This window comes from Callorhinchus milii, unplaced genomic scaffold, assembly GCF_018977255.1.
Source record: "Callorhinchus milii isolate IMCB2004 unplaced genomic scaffold, IMCB_Cmil_1.0 Scaffold100, whole genome shotgun sequence".
Taxonomy (NCBI): domain Eukaryota; kingdom Metazoa; phylum Chordata; class Chondrichthyes; order Chimaeriformes; family Callorhinchidae; genus Callorhinchus; species Callorhinchus milii.
The window spans coordinates 85,006-98,884 of NW_024704841.1; the positions used below are offsets into that span (position 1 = coordinate 85,006).

The 13,879-nt window shown below is 45.1% G+C and overlaps 1 long non-coding RNA gene across 1 annotated transcript; it reads left to right on the forward strand.

Annotated features, from left to right (window-relative positions):
- Nucleotides 1–7,997: 7,997 nt before the first annotated feature.
- LOC121851739 lies at nt 7,998–12,429 on the forward strand. The gene is made up of 3 exons (XR_006085975.1): nt 7,998–8,023; nt 12,000–12,167; nt 12,334–12,429. It is a non-coding gene; the product is annotated as an uncharacterized LOC121851739 (long non-coding RNA).
- The last annotated feature ends 1,450 nt before the right edge of the window (nt 12,430–13,879 follow it).

Consider the following 13,879-nt stretch of genomic DNA (forward strand, 5'->3'; position numbering starts at 1 on the left):
GTAACGCACAGTGTCTCCAGAGTCTGAATGACTGCAATATCTCAATGTGTTTATTGTGACTGTCTGATCACTGCGGCTGAATATTGTGACAGGAATCGGTGTGACAATGTGAGGCTACAAGCCATCGTTTACATCAAACTCTCAACATGTGTTAAGGTGCGCCTGTGTGTGTATGTATGTATTTGTTTGTGTGTGTGTGTGTGTGCCTCTGTCTGTTGTGAGAAACATTTCCAACTATCTCTAACAATTTTACAATGACTCGATTCCAGCTCACCAATTGGATGAGTTAAGTCACTTTGTTCAGGTCAAAACAGCAGGAAATACACAAATAAATGAAACAATAAAATAATACACAAGACACAAAACGGTACCGAGCGGATTCCTGTCACAGCCCTGGTCGTGTCTCGCACTGCTCTGCGACCATTCCCGAGAGATATCTAACACACCTTTGTTTAAAGACACCTTAATATCTCCAGCCGACGCTGTCTTTTTTAAGAAAAAATAACGGTTATATTCATAACATGTTTCAATTCTCCCTTTATCCACATTTTATTCTCTCCTGATCAGTCCTTTCGTCCAGTGTGTAAGTGTGAACAGACTTTCTGTGTCCTTCTACGTCCTGACCTTATGTTGCCATTGTTTTTTTATAAATGGAATCTTGTTGTTGTTGTTGTTGTTGTTGTTTTGGGCTCTGCCTTCAGTCACTGAGCTTTGCCGCCTTTGCACTTCTCTTTTATATTCTTTAACCACACTTTACACTATCCCATGAAAACATTTTGTGTATGCGTGTGTGTGTGTGTGTCAGGGCATATGAATTAGTCTGTGTCATGTGTGTGTCTGTGTGCCTAGCTGTGTGTGTGCATGTTTCTGTGTACGTGTGTCTGAGTGTTTTTGTGACTGTTTGTTTGTGTGTTTTTGAGTGAGCTTCTGTGTTTTTCTTGTGAATGCGCCATTCAGTGTGTGTTTGCTTCTGTGTTTCTGCGTGTGTATTTGTGCGCGTCTGTTTGTTTGTGTGTATATTTGTGTATATGTTTGTGTTTGTGTGCGCATTTGTGAGTGTTTGTGTGTGTCTGTCAGTGCCTTGGGACGTCCTCTCGACGTGAAAGGTACTATACAAATATTGTTGTTGTTGTTGTTCGTGTTTGTGTATGTTCCTGTGAGTGTGTGAGATTGTGTGTGTGTTTGTGTGTGTGTTCCCAACTCTTCCCTTCACAAACTGCAGATCATCCAAACACTGCAGCTCGTGTCCTCTCACACACACCAGGCTCCCGACCCCATCACTCCCACCCTCGCCCGACCCCATCACTCCCACCCTCGCCCGACCCCATCACTCCCACCCTTGCCCGACCCCATCACTCCCACCCTTGCCCGACCCCATCACTCCCACCCTCGCCCGAACTCATCACTCCCACCCTCGCCCGACCCCATCACTCCCATCCTCGCCCGACCCCATCACTCCCACCATCGCCCTACCCCATCACTCCCACACTGGCCTGATCACATCATTCCCACCCTCGTCCGACCCCATCACTCCCACACTCGCCCAAGTCTCTCCATCGTCCAGAAGATCGAGTTCAAAATCCTCGTCCTCACTTTTAAGGCCATCCATAGCCTCGCTCCCTCCTCCCCTCTCTGACTTGCTGGCTGCCTACCAACCTGCCCGCTCCCTCCGTTCAGTGGGCTCCGGGCTGCTCCATGTCTTCCGGCCGACCCGCCCTCCCATCGGCGGCCGGGCTTTCAGCCTCTCTGCCCCAACACTCTCGAACTCCTTCCCATGGTCCCTTCCATTCACTTCCTCCCCGGCCTCCTTCAAGGCCGGTCTTAAGACCCTTCTCTTCTACCGTGCCTTTGATCTCCCTCCCACTTCTCTGCCTTCCCCCAACCCTCCCACATCGATCCCACCACTCAGCCCTTCCCCACCTCTCCCCCATGCTCGGGCCTCGACCCCCGACTGTTCAGCGCTCTGGGATGTCCTCAGGACGTGAAAGACGCTCTGTAATTGTCATTTTGTTGATGTTGCTATGTATTTGTATTTGTGTGCGTGCAAGTGTGTATGTGTGTGTGTGTGTGTGTGTGTGTGTTTGAGAGTTTGTATGTGTATTTATCTGTGTGTTTTTGCGTTTGTTTGCGTGAGTGTGCTCACGTATGCGTTTGTGTGTGATTGTATGTTTTTCTTTGTGTGTGCATTTGTGTGTTTCATCGTGTGTATGTTTGTACGTGTATTGGTATGTGTGGGTTTTTATTTGATTTTGTGCTTCTGTTTATGCTTGTGTGCTTTTCAGTGTGTCTTTACGTGTGTTTCCATGTGTGTGTGATTGTGTGTGTTATGTTTGTTTGAATCTGCATGTGTGTGCGTGTTTGTGAGTTTGTTTTAATTTGTATTTGTGTGTTTCTGAGTATATATCTGTGCGATTGTTTGCGTGTATGTTTATGCATGTTTATATATGTATGTGAATTTGTGCTTGTGTGCTTTATTCTTTGTATGTCTGTTTTTGTGTGTGTCTGTGTGTTTGTGTGAGTGTTTGTGTTTGTTTCTGTGTGTGCGATTGTGTGCGTTTGTGTATTGGTGTGTTTGTTTGTATGCGTATGTGTGGGTAAGTTTCTGTGTCGGTGATTGGTGTGGGTGTGTGTTTGTGCGTGTAATTTTGTGTTTGTATTTATGTGTTTGTGTGCATGTGTGTGTATGTGTCTGTTTGTTTTTTCTGTGTGTATATGTGTCTTTAAGTGGGTGAATTTTTTCTGTGGGTCATGTGCTTGTGTTTGTGTATGTGTATTTATGTGTGTGTGGTTTTGTTCATTTTTGTGTGTGTGCGCTTGTGTGAGATTTTACGCATGTGTGGTTGCGTGAGTGTGTTTGTGTGTGTGTGTCTGTGTATTTGTCTGTGGGTCATGTGTTTGTTTGTGTGTGTATGCGTGTTTATGTGTGTGTGCTTCTGTGTGTGTGTCTATCTGTGTATGTCTATGTGTGTTTGTGTGTATGTCTGTGTGTGTGTATTTGGCTGTGGGACATGTGTATGTATTTATTGTGTGTTTGTGTGTGATTTTGTTTTTGTTTGTATGTGCGCGTGTGATTGTTTGCGCGCGCCTGTGTATGCGTATCTGCGATTTTGTGTGCATGAGTTTGAGTGTTTGTGCGTGTTTGTCGGTTTCTGTGTTTGAGTGTGTGCATATTTGCATGTTTGTTTGTTTGTTTGTGTATCTGTGTATGTTTATTTATGTGTGCGTGTTTGTATGTGATTTTGTGTGTTTCTTTGTATTTATTTCTGTTTTTGTGTGTGTTTGTATGTTTGTGTGTTGCGTTTGTTTGTGTGTACATGTGCGTGTGTGTTTGTGAGTTTGCTTTTGTGTATGCTTGTTTGTTTGTGTGTTTCTGTGTGTGTGTATTTGTGTGTATTTCTGCGTATGTTTGTGTATGTGTGTTTGCTTGTGTTTATTTCTGTGTTTGTGTGTGTTTACGTATGTGCGTTTGCATATGTTTATGTGTGCGTTTTCGTGCGTGTCTGTGTATTTGTTTGTGTGTGTTTCTCTGAGTGTGGGGGATTGTGTGCGTTTGTGTGTCTGTGTGCTTGTTTGTGTGTTTCTGTGTGTATTTTCGTAAGTCTGTGTTTGTGTGGGTGCGTTTATTTATGTGCTTGTGTGTTTATGTGTGTTTCTATATGTATGTGTGTATCTCAATGTGTCTGTGTGTGTGTCTATGTGTGCGCGTCTGTCTGTGTGTGCTTGGGTGTCTGTGTCTGTTTGTGTGTATTTGTATGTGAGTCATGCGTTTATATGTGTGTGTGAGTAAGAGTATATCGGTCGCTGCGTGTCTGTGTTGGTGTGTATCTGGTGTGTGTGCGTGTGTGTGTCGCACTCCTACAACCTGTCCGGCATCAAACAAACTGTGAGTGACAGTGGGTTACACACACTGTGTTTACTCCGATCCCTGTTATGTCTCTGTGTCTCTGATCTACAGACTGTGGGGTAACAATCTGACAGCTGATTGTACTGAGGATCTGACCTCCGCTCTCAGCACAAACCACTCACTGACGGACCTGAACCTGAGTTACAATAAACTGGGAGATTGTGGAGTGAAGCGATTGTGTGAGGCTCTGAGGAACCCGGAGTGTAAAATACAGAGTCTGTGGTAAGTAACGCACTGCGTCTCCAGAGTGTGAATGACTCCAATATCTCAATGTGTTTATTGTGACTGGCTGATCAGTGCGGCTGAATATTGTGACAGGAATCGGTGTGACAGTGTGAGGCCACAAGCCATCGTTTACATCAAACTCTCAACATGTATTAATGTGTGTGTCTGTGCGGGTGTGTGTGTCTTTCTGTGTGTGTCTCTGTGTGTGTGTCTCTGTGTGTCTGTGTATGTGTGTGTGTGACTGTTAGAACAATTTGAAACTCTCTCCAAAAATTTTAAAATGATCCGATTCCAGTTTACCTATTGGTTGAGTTCGGTCACTATATTCGTGAAAATAGCAGGTAATGCACAAGTAAATGAAACAATAATATAATACACAAGACACAAAACGGTACCGAGCGGATTCCTGTCACAGCACTGGTCGTGTCTCGCACTGCTCCGCTACCGTTTCCGAGAGATATCTAACACACCTTTGTTTAAAGACAACTGAATACCTCCTTCTGAAGATGACTTTTTTTATGAAAAACAACTCCTTGTATGATTATATCCATAATATGTTTCAATTTCGATTCTCCCTTTAACCAGAAGGATTTTCCGTGTCCCTGTAAGTCCTGACCTTATGTTGCCATTGTTTTGGGTTCTGCCTTCAGTCAATGAGCTTTGCCGCCTTTGCACTTCTACTTTAGATTCTTAAACCACACGTTAACATTAGCCCATGACAACACAGTGTGTATGTATGTCTCTGTGTGTGTGTGTGTGTGTGTGTGTCAGTGCATGTGTCGTTGCATGTGTGTGTGTGTGTCAATGGATGTGTGTGTGTGTGTGTGTGTCAATGGATGTGTGTGTGTGTGTGTGTCTGTTTGCGTGTCTGTGTGTATGTGTGCGTTTGCCTGTGTATGTGGGTCTCTGTGCTTTTGTGAGTGGTTTTGTAAGTTTGTGTGTGTGTCTGTGTGAGCGATTGTTTGTGTGTGGGTTCGTCTTTGTTTCCGTGTTTGTGTTTGTGCGTGTGTTTTTGAGTGTATCTATATATGTATATATTGTGTGTCTCTCTGTCTGTGTGTGTTTGTTTCTGCAGAGTTTTTTGTCTCTCAGTGTGTATTTGTGTTCGACTGTGTTTGCTTGTGTGACTTTGTGCTTGTGAGTGTGTGTGTGAGAGAGCCTTGGGACGTCCGACATGAAAGGCGATATACAACTGTAATCTTGTTGTTGTTGTTGTGTGCGTTTGTGTATGTTCCTGTGAGTGTGTGCAATTCTGTGTGTTTGTGTGTGTTCCTGTGAGTGTGTGCGATTGTGTGTGTGTTTGTGTGTGTTCCTGTGAGTGTGTGCGATTCTGTGTGTGTTTGTGTGTGTTCCTGTGAGTGTGTGCGATTGTGTGTGTATCCCAGAGGATCGAGTTCAAGATCCTCATCCTCACCTTTAAGGCCATCCATGGCCTCGCCCCCTCCTCCCCTCTCTGACCTGCTGACTCCCTACCAACCTGCCCGCTCCCTCCGTCCAGTGGGCTCCGGGCTGCTCCATGTCTCCCGCCCGACCCGCCCTCCCATCGGTGTCCGGGCTTTCAGCCTCTCTGCCCCACACTCTGGGACTCCATCCCACGGTCCCTTCCCCTCACTTCCTCCTTTGCGTCCTTCAAGGTCGGTCTCAAGACCCTTCTCTTCGATCGAGCCTTTGGTCTCCCTCCCACCTCTCTGCCTTCCCTCACTCCTACGCCACCCCTCCCCCACCCCTCGCCACCCCTCCCCGACCCCTCCCCCACCCCTTCCCCACCCCTCCTCCACCCCTCCCCCACCCCTCCCCACCCCTCCCCACCCCTCCCCCACCCCTCCCACACCCCTCGCCACCCCTCCCCCACCCCTCCCCACCCCTCCCCCACCCCTCCCCACCCCTCCCCCATGCTCAGGCCCCGACACCTGACTGTTCAGTTCTTTGGGACGTCCTGTCGACATGAAAGGCGCTCTGTAAATGCAATTGTATTGATGTTATTGTGTATTTGCGTGTGTGTATTTGTGTGTGTGAGTGTGTGTGCCTGTCTGCGGTATGTGCGTGGTTGTGTCTGTGTGCTTGCACGTTTGTGTGCTTGTTGTGTGTATGTGAATTTATGTGTGTGTGTTTTTCTGTGTGTGTTTGTGTGTGGGTGTTTGTGTGTGTGTGTTTGCGTATGTTTCATAGTGTGAATCTATGTATCTGTATTTATGTCTGTGTTTGTATTTGATTTTGTGTTTCTTTGTTTGTTTGTGTGTTTTTGAGTGTGTGTCTGTTTGTCTTTATGTATGTTTCTATGTGTGTGTATATGACTGTGTGTTGTGTTTTTGTGTGTGCGCATTTGTGAGTTTGTTTTTGTGTGTCTTTGTTTGTGTGTTTCAGTGTGTATTTGTGCGTGTGTTTTCGAGTTGTGGTTATGTATCTTTGTATATGTCTTTGTATGTGTATTAGTGTGTGTACCTGTGTGCTTTTTTCTATGTGTGTGTGTTTATGTGTATGTTTGCGTGTGTTTGTGTGTGTGTCCCTTTGTTTGTGTTTCTGTGAGTGTGTGTGTTTGTTTCTGTGTGTTTCTCTGTGTGTGCGTCACTGTGTGTGTCTGTATTTGTCTGTTCGACATGTGCTTGTTTGTGTGTGTGTGTGTGTGTGCTTGCATGAGTGTGTTTGCGTGTGTGTTTGTGTGTGTGTACTTGTCTGTGGATCATATGTTTGTGTGTGTGCATGTATGTGTGTGTGTTTGTGTGCCATTATGTTTATGTTTGTGTGTGTGCTTGTGTGAGTGATTGTGCTTATGTTTGCCTTTGAGTGTGTGTGTTGGCGTATGTTCGATTTTGTTTATATGAGGTTTTGAGTGCTTTTGTGAGTGTTTGCGTGTGTTTGTGTGTTTCTGTGTGTGCGTGTGAGTTTGTGTGTGTGTATATTTGTGTGTGTTTGTGTTTATCTATGTATGTCTATTTATATCTGTGTTTGTTTGTACATGATGTTCTTCTGTTCGTGTTTGTGTGTTTTTGAGTGTATCTTTATGTGCGTTTGTATGTTTGTGGGTGTTTATGTGTGCGTGTTTGTCAGTCTGTTTTCGTGTACGTTTGTTTGTTTCTGTGTGTGTGTATTTGGGCGTGTTTGTGTGAATGTTTATGGATGTTTGTGTGTGTATGCGTGTTTGTGCGTGCGTGTGTTTTTTTCTGTGTGTGTATTTGCGTGTGGTTGTGTTTGTGTGCACATGTGTCTGCGTTTGTGTGAATGATTGATTATTTGTGTGTGTGTTTGTGTTTGCTTTTGTGAGTTTCTGTGTGTGTTTGCGTACATATGTGTTTGCGTGGGTGAGTTTTTGGTTGTGATTGTGTATGTTTCTGTGTGAGCGCGTTTGTGTGAGAGTGCTTGTGTGTTTGTTTGTCTGCGTGCGTGAGTGTGTGTATTTATGTGTGTATGTGTGTGTCTGTGTGTGCGTCTGTCTGTTTATATGACTCTGTTTGTGTGTGTTTGTGTGTATATTTCTGTGGGTCATGTGTTTGTGTTTGGGTGCATTTTTGTGTGGGTCATGTGTTTCTGTGTATTTGTGTGTGTGAGAGTAAGTGTGTATCTGCGGCGATGTTTTTGTCTGTGTTTGTGTGTGTTGATGTGTGTATGTTTGTGTGTATGAACTCCTGCAACCTGTCCGGCATCAAACAAACTGTGAGTGACAGTGGGTTACACACACTGTGTTTACTCTGATCCCTGTCATGTCTCTTTATCTCTGATCTCCAGGTTGGACAGTAACAATCTGACGGCTGATTGTACCGAGGATCTGACCTCCGCTCTCAGCACAAACCACTCACTGACGGAGCTGAAGCTGAATAATAATAATCTGGGAGATTGTGGAGTGAAGCGACTTTGTGGGGCTCTGAGGAACCCGGAGTGTAAAATACAGAAACTGTGGTAAGTAACGCACTATGTCTCCAGAGTCTGAATTACTCCAATATCTCAATGTGTTCATTGTGACTGTCTGATCAGTGCGGCTGAATATTGTGACAGGAATCGACAGTGACAATGTGAGGCCACAAACCATCGTTTACATCAAACTCTCAACGTGTGTTAATGTGTGTGTGTGGGTTTGTCCTTTGCAACTATCTACAACGACTTTAGAATGACCCGGTTCTAGTTTACAATTTGGTTGAGTTCAGTCACTTTATTCAGGACAGAACAGCAGGTAATACACAAATAAATGAAACAATAAAATAATACACAAGGCACAAAACTGTCCCGAGCGGATTCCTGTCACAGCACTGGTCGTGTCCCGCACTGCTCCGCTACCGTTCCCGAGAGATATCTAACACTCCTTTGTTTAAAGACAACTGAATAACTCCAGACAAAACTTATCTTTTTTAAGAAAAACTACTCCTTATATGGTTATATCCATAATATGTTTCAATTTCAATTCTCCCTTTAACCACAAGGACTTTCCGTGTCCCTGTACGTCCTGATCTTATGTTGCCATTGTTTTGGGTTCTGCCTTCAGTCACTGTGCTTTGCCGCCTTTGCACTTCTATTTTAGATTCTTGAACCACACTTTAACATAAACCGATGACAACACTGTTTACATGTATGTCTGTGTGTGTGTGTGACAGTGCATGTATTTGTGTTTGTGTATGTGTGTGATTGTGTATGTTTGTGTGCATTTGCCTGTGTATGTGGGTCTGTGTGTTTTTGTATGTGCTTTCGTAAGTGTGTGTGTGTCTGTGTGAGCGATTGTTTGTGTGTGGGTTCGTCTTTGTTTCTGTGTTTGTGTTTGTGCGTGTGTTTTTGAGTATATCTATATATATTGTGTGTCTCTCTGTCTGTGTGTGTTTGTTTCTGCAGAGTTTTTTGTGTCTCAGTGTGTATTTGTGTTCGACTGTGTTTGCTTGTGTGACTTTGTGCTTGTGAGTGTGTGTGTGTCAGAGCCTTGGGACGTCCGACATGAAAGGCGACATACAACTTGTAATCTTGTTGTTGTTGTGTGCGTTTGTGTATGTTCCTGTGAGTGTGCGCGATTGAGTGTGTGTATCCCAGAGGATCGAGTTCAAGATCGTCGTCCTCACCTTTCATCCATGGCCTCGCCCCCTCCTCCCCTCTCTGACCTGCTGACTCCCTACCAACCTGCCCGCTCCCTCCGGCCAGTGGGCTCCGGGCTGTTCCATGTCTCCCGCCCGACCCGCCCTCCCATCGGTGTCCGGGCTTTCAGCCTCTCTGCCCCACACTCTGGGACTCCATCCCACGGTCCCTTCCCCTCACTTCCTCTCTTGTCTCCTTCAAGGTCGGTCTTAAGACCCCTCACTTCGATCGTGTCTTTGGTCTCCCTCCCAACTCTCTGCCTTCCCTCACTCCTACCCCACCCCTCCCCACCCCTCCCCACCCCTCGCCACCCATCGCCACCCCTCCCCCACCCCTCCCCCACCCCTTGCCACCCATCGCCACCCCTCCCCCAGTGCTCAGTCCCCGACACCTGACTGTTCAGCGCTTTGGGAAGTGAAAGGTGCTCTGTAAATGCAATTTTATTGATGTTATTGTGTATTTGCGTGTGTGTGTTTGTGTGTGTGAGTGTGTGCGCATGTCTGCTGGTATGTGCGTGGTTGTGTCTGTGTGCTTGCACCTTTGTGTGTTTGGTTGTGTGTATGTGTATTTATGTTTGTGTGTTTTTCTCTGTGTGTTTGTGTGTGGGTGTTTTGTGTGTGTGTGTTTGTGTATGTTTGTCCGTGTGAATCTAGGTATGTGTTTTTATGTCTGTGTTTGTATTTTATTTTGTTTCTTTGTTTGTCTGTGTGTTTTTCAGTGTGTGTCTGTTTGTCTTTATGTATATTTCTATGTGTATGTGTATGATTGTGTGTCGTGTTTTTGTTTTGCGCGTATTTGTGAGTTTGTTTTTGTGTGTCTTTGTTTGTGTGTTTCTGTGTGTATTTGTGCGTGTGTTTTCGCGTGTATGGTTATGTATGTTTGTGTATGCCTGTGTATGTGTGCGTGTGTAATTGTGTGCTTTTTTTGCGTGTGTGTGTGTGTTTACGTGTATGTTTGCGTGTGTTTGTGTGTGTCCGTTTGTTTGTATTTCTGTAGTGTGTGTGTTTGTTTCTGTGTGTTTCTCTGTGTATATGTGTCTGTGTGTCTGTATCTGTGTGTGTGTATTTGTCTGTGCGACATGTGTTTGTTTGTGTGTGTATGTGTGTGCTTGCATGAGTGTGTTTGCGTGTGTTTCTGTGTGTGTGTGTTTACTTGTCTGTGGGTCATGCGTTTGTGTGTGTGACTGAGCGTATTTGTCTATGGGTCATGTGTTTGTTTATGTGTGTATGTGCATGTATGTGTGTGTGTTTGTGTGCCATTTTGTTTATGTTTGTATGTGAGCTTGTGTGAGTGATTGTGCTTATGTTTGTGTGTGTGTTTGAGTGTGTGTGTTGGCGTGTGTTCGATTTTGTGTGTATGAGTTTGTGAGTGTTTGTGTGAGTTTTTGTGTGTGTTTGTTTGTTTCTGTGTGTGCGTGAGTTTGTGTGTGTGTATATTTGTGTGTGTTTGTGTGTATCTATGCATGTCTATTTATATATCTTTGTTTGTATGTGCTGTGCTTCTGTTTGTGATTGTGTGTTTTTGAGTGTGTCTTTATGTGCGTTTGTATGTTTTACGGGTGTTTTTGTGTGCGTGTTTGTCAGTCTATTTTCGTGTACGTTTGTTTGTTTGTGTGTTTCTGTGTGTGTGTATTTGTGTGTGTTTGTGTGAATGTTTATGTATGTTTGTGTGTGTATGCGTGTTTGTGCGTGCGTGTGTTTTTTTATGTGTGTGTGTTTGCGTGTGGTTGTGTTTGTGTGCATATGTGTGTGCGTTTGTATGAATGATTGATTGATTGTTTGGGTGTGTGTTTGTGTTTGCTTGTGTTAGTTTCTGTGCGTGTGTTTGCGTACGTGTGTGTTTGCGTGGGTGTATTTTTGGGTGTGATTGTGTATGTTCCTGTATGAGCGCGTTTGTCTGAGAGTGTTTGTGTGTTTGTTTGTCTGCATGTGTGAGTGTATGTGTTTATGTGTGTATGTGTGTGTCTGTGTGTGCGTCTCTCTGTTTATGTGACTCTGTTTGTGTGTGTTTGTGTGTATACACGCCTAATAATAATCCCTCCAAAAAAACAAAACAATAATAAATTGGTCATTTTTCAATCTACGACTGTTTGTGGGACATTGCTGTGCGCAATTGGCTGCCGCGTTCGCCCACAAATATACAGTCAATTCACTTTACAGTGTGTTCTGTGAAGCGCTTTGGGACGTCCACCCGACGTGAAAAGCGCTATATCAAATGCAAGGATTATTATTATTATTATTATTATTATTATTATTATATTTCTGTGGGTCATGTGTTTGTGTTTGTGTGTATTTGCGTCTGTGAGAATAAGGGTGTGTCTGGGGCGATGTTTTTGTCTGTGTTTGTGTGTTGGTGTGTTTGTGTGTGTTTGTGTGTATGAGCTCCTACAACCTGTCCGGCATCAAACAAACTGTGAGTGACAGTGGGTTATACCCACTGTGTTTTCTCTGATCCCTGTCACGTGGAGTCCTGTAGCTCAGTGGTTAGAGCACTCGCTTTGCAAGTGAGAGACCTGAGTTCAATTCCAGGCAGAGGGCGAAACCTTGGGCAAGTTTCCTTACTCCACACAGAGCCTAATAATAAGCCCTCCAAAAAAAAAAAAACAATAATTAAATTGGTCATTTTCAATCTACGACTGTTTGTGGGACATTGCTGTGCGCAATTGGCTGCCGCGTTCGCCCACAAATATACAGTCAATTCACTTTACAGTGTGTTCTGTGAAGCGCTTTGGGACGTCCTCCCGACGTGAAAAGCGCTATATCAAATGCAAGGATTATTATTATTATTATTATTATTATGTCTCTGTGTCTCTGATCTCCAGGTTGGACAGCAACAGACTCACCGACGGCTGCATTGATGATCTGGTCTCCGCTCTCAGTACAAACCGCTCACTGAGGATCCTGGACCTGAGGTCTAACTCCTTCACAGACGGCTCTGTCCCCGCTCTCCGCCGCCTCATACAGACCTGCACCAGTCTGGAGGGGATCAGGTGAGTGTTTGTGTCAACGTTTAATGTGATAAACACACAGAGAAAGGGCTGTGTATCAGAATGGGAACAGTTTGAAGGGATTTATTTATTCATTAAACTGCGACACGAACATTTTACAGTTTGTACCATTATCCCATGGGTTTATTTCCTGTTTAATGTGTTTCAGGCTGAGAGGGAATGGGTTCAGTTCAGATGGAGAGAATCAGCTGTCGTCACTGTGGGGAATCAGACCTGAGCTGAGAGTGTCAGTGTGACACTGACTGAGGCAGTGACTGTCCACACAGTCTGTGTAATATGGAATATATTCTGGACACTGTAGTGACTGATTATTAAAGATGTTGATCCTGATTCCTCTCCCATCTCTGCTCTGGTGACCGTTATTGACACACACCGCCTACGGGCGTGCGGGCGGCTGGAGAGCCCCGACCCTCAGTCACTGCTAAACTGCTGTAAGCGACCACAACTGATGCACTTTCTCTCACAGTCTCTCTCTCTCTCTGTGTGTGACAGTCCCTCTCAGTTTATACATTTCCGTCTCTCTCTCTCTCTCTGTGTGTTTGCCTCAGTCAGTGCTGGTCTTTGAGATAGTGTGCGAGAGCAGTCAATCTGTGTGTGTGTGAGAGCAGTCAGTGTGTGTGTGTGAGAGCAGTCTGTGTGTGTGTGTGTGAGAGCAGTCAGTATGTGTGTGTGTGTGAGAGCAGTCAGTCTGTGTGTGTGGGGGGGAGAGCAGTCAATGTGTGTGTGAGAGACCAGTTAGTGTGTGTGTGTGTGACAGCAGTCAGTGTGTGTGTGTGTGTGAGAGAGAGCAGTCAGTGTATGTGCGTGTGAGGCAGTCAGTGTGTGTGGGAGCAGTCATTATGTGTGTAGGTGTGTGTGTGAGAGAGCAGTCTGTGTGTGTGTGAGCAGTCAGTGTTTTTTGAGAGCTGTCAGTATGTGCGTAGGTGTGTGTGTATGTGAGAGAGCTGATAGTCTGTGTGTGTGTGAGCAGTCAGTGTGTGTGAGAGCAGTCAGTATTTGTATAGGTGTGTGCGTCTATGTGAAAGCAGTCAGTATGTGAGTATGAGAGAGAGTAGTCAGTGTGTGTGTGAGAGAGCAGTCAGTGTGCGTGTGTTTGTCAGTGTGAGAGAGCAGTCAGTGTGTGTGTGTGTGTGTGTGAGAGCAGTCAGTGTGTGTGGGTGAGAGCAGTCAGTGTGTGTGTGTGTGTGTGTGAGCAGTCAGTATGTGTGTGTGTGTGTGTGTGAGGCAGTCAGTGTGTGTGAGAGCAGTCAGTTTGTGTGTATGAGAGAGAGTAGTCAGTGTGTGTGTATGAGAGAGAGTAGTCAGTGTGTGTGTGTGAGAGAGAGCAGTCAGAGTGTGTGTGTGTATGAGAGCAGTCAGTGTGTGGGAGCAGTTAGTGTCTGTGTTTGTGTGAAGTCAGTGTATGAGAGCAGTCAGTGTGTGTGTGTGGGGGTGGGGGGAGAGCAGTCAGTATGTGTGTGAGAGAGCAGTTAGTGTGTGTATGAGAGCAGTCAGTGTGTGGGAGCAGTTAGTGTCTGTACGTGTGCAGTCAGTGTGTGAGAGCAGTCAGTGTATGTGTGTGTGTGAGGCAGTCAGTGTGTGTGTAGGTGTGTGTGTGTCTACGTAAGAGAAGTCAGTATGTGTGTAGGTGTGTGTGTGTGTCTATGTGAGAGCAGTCAGTATGTCTGTGTGTGAGGGTGGGAGAGTAGTCAGTG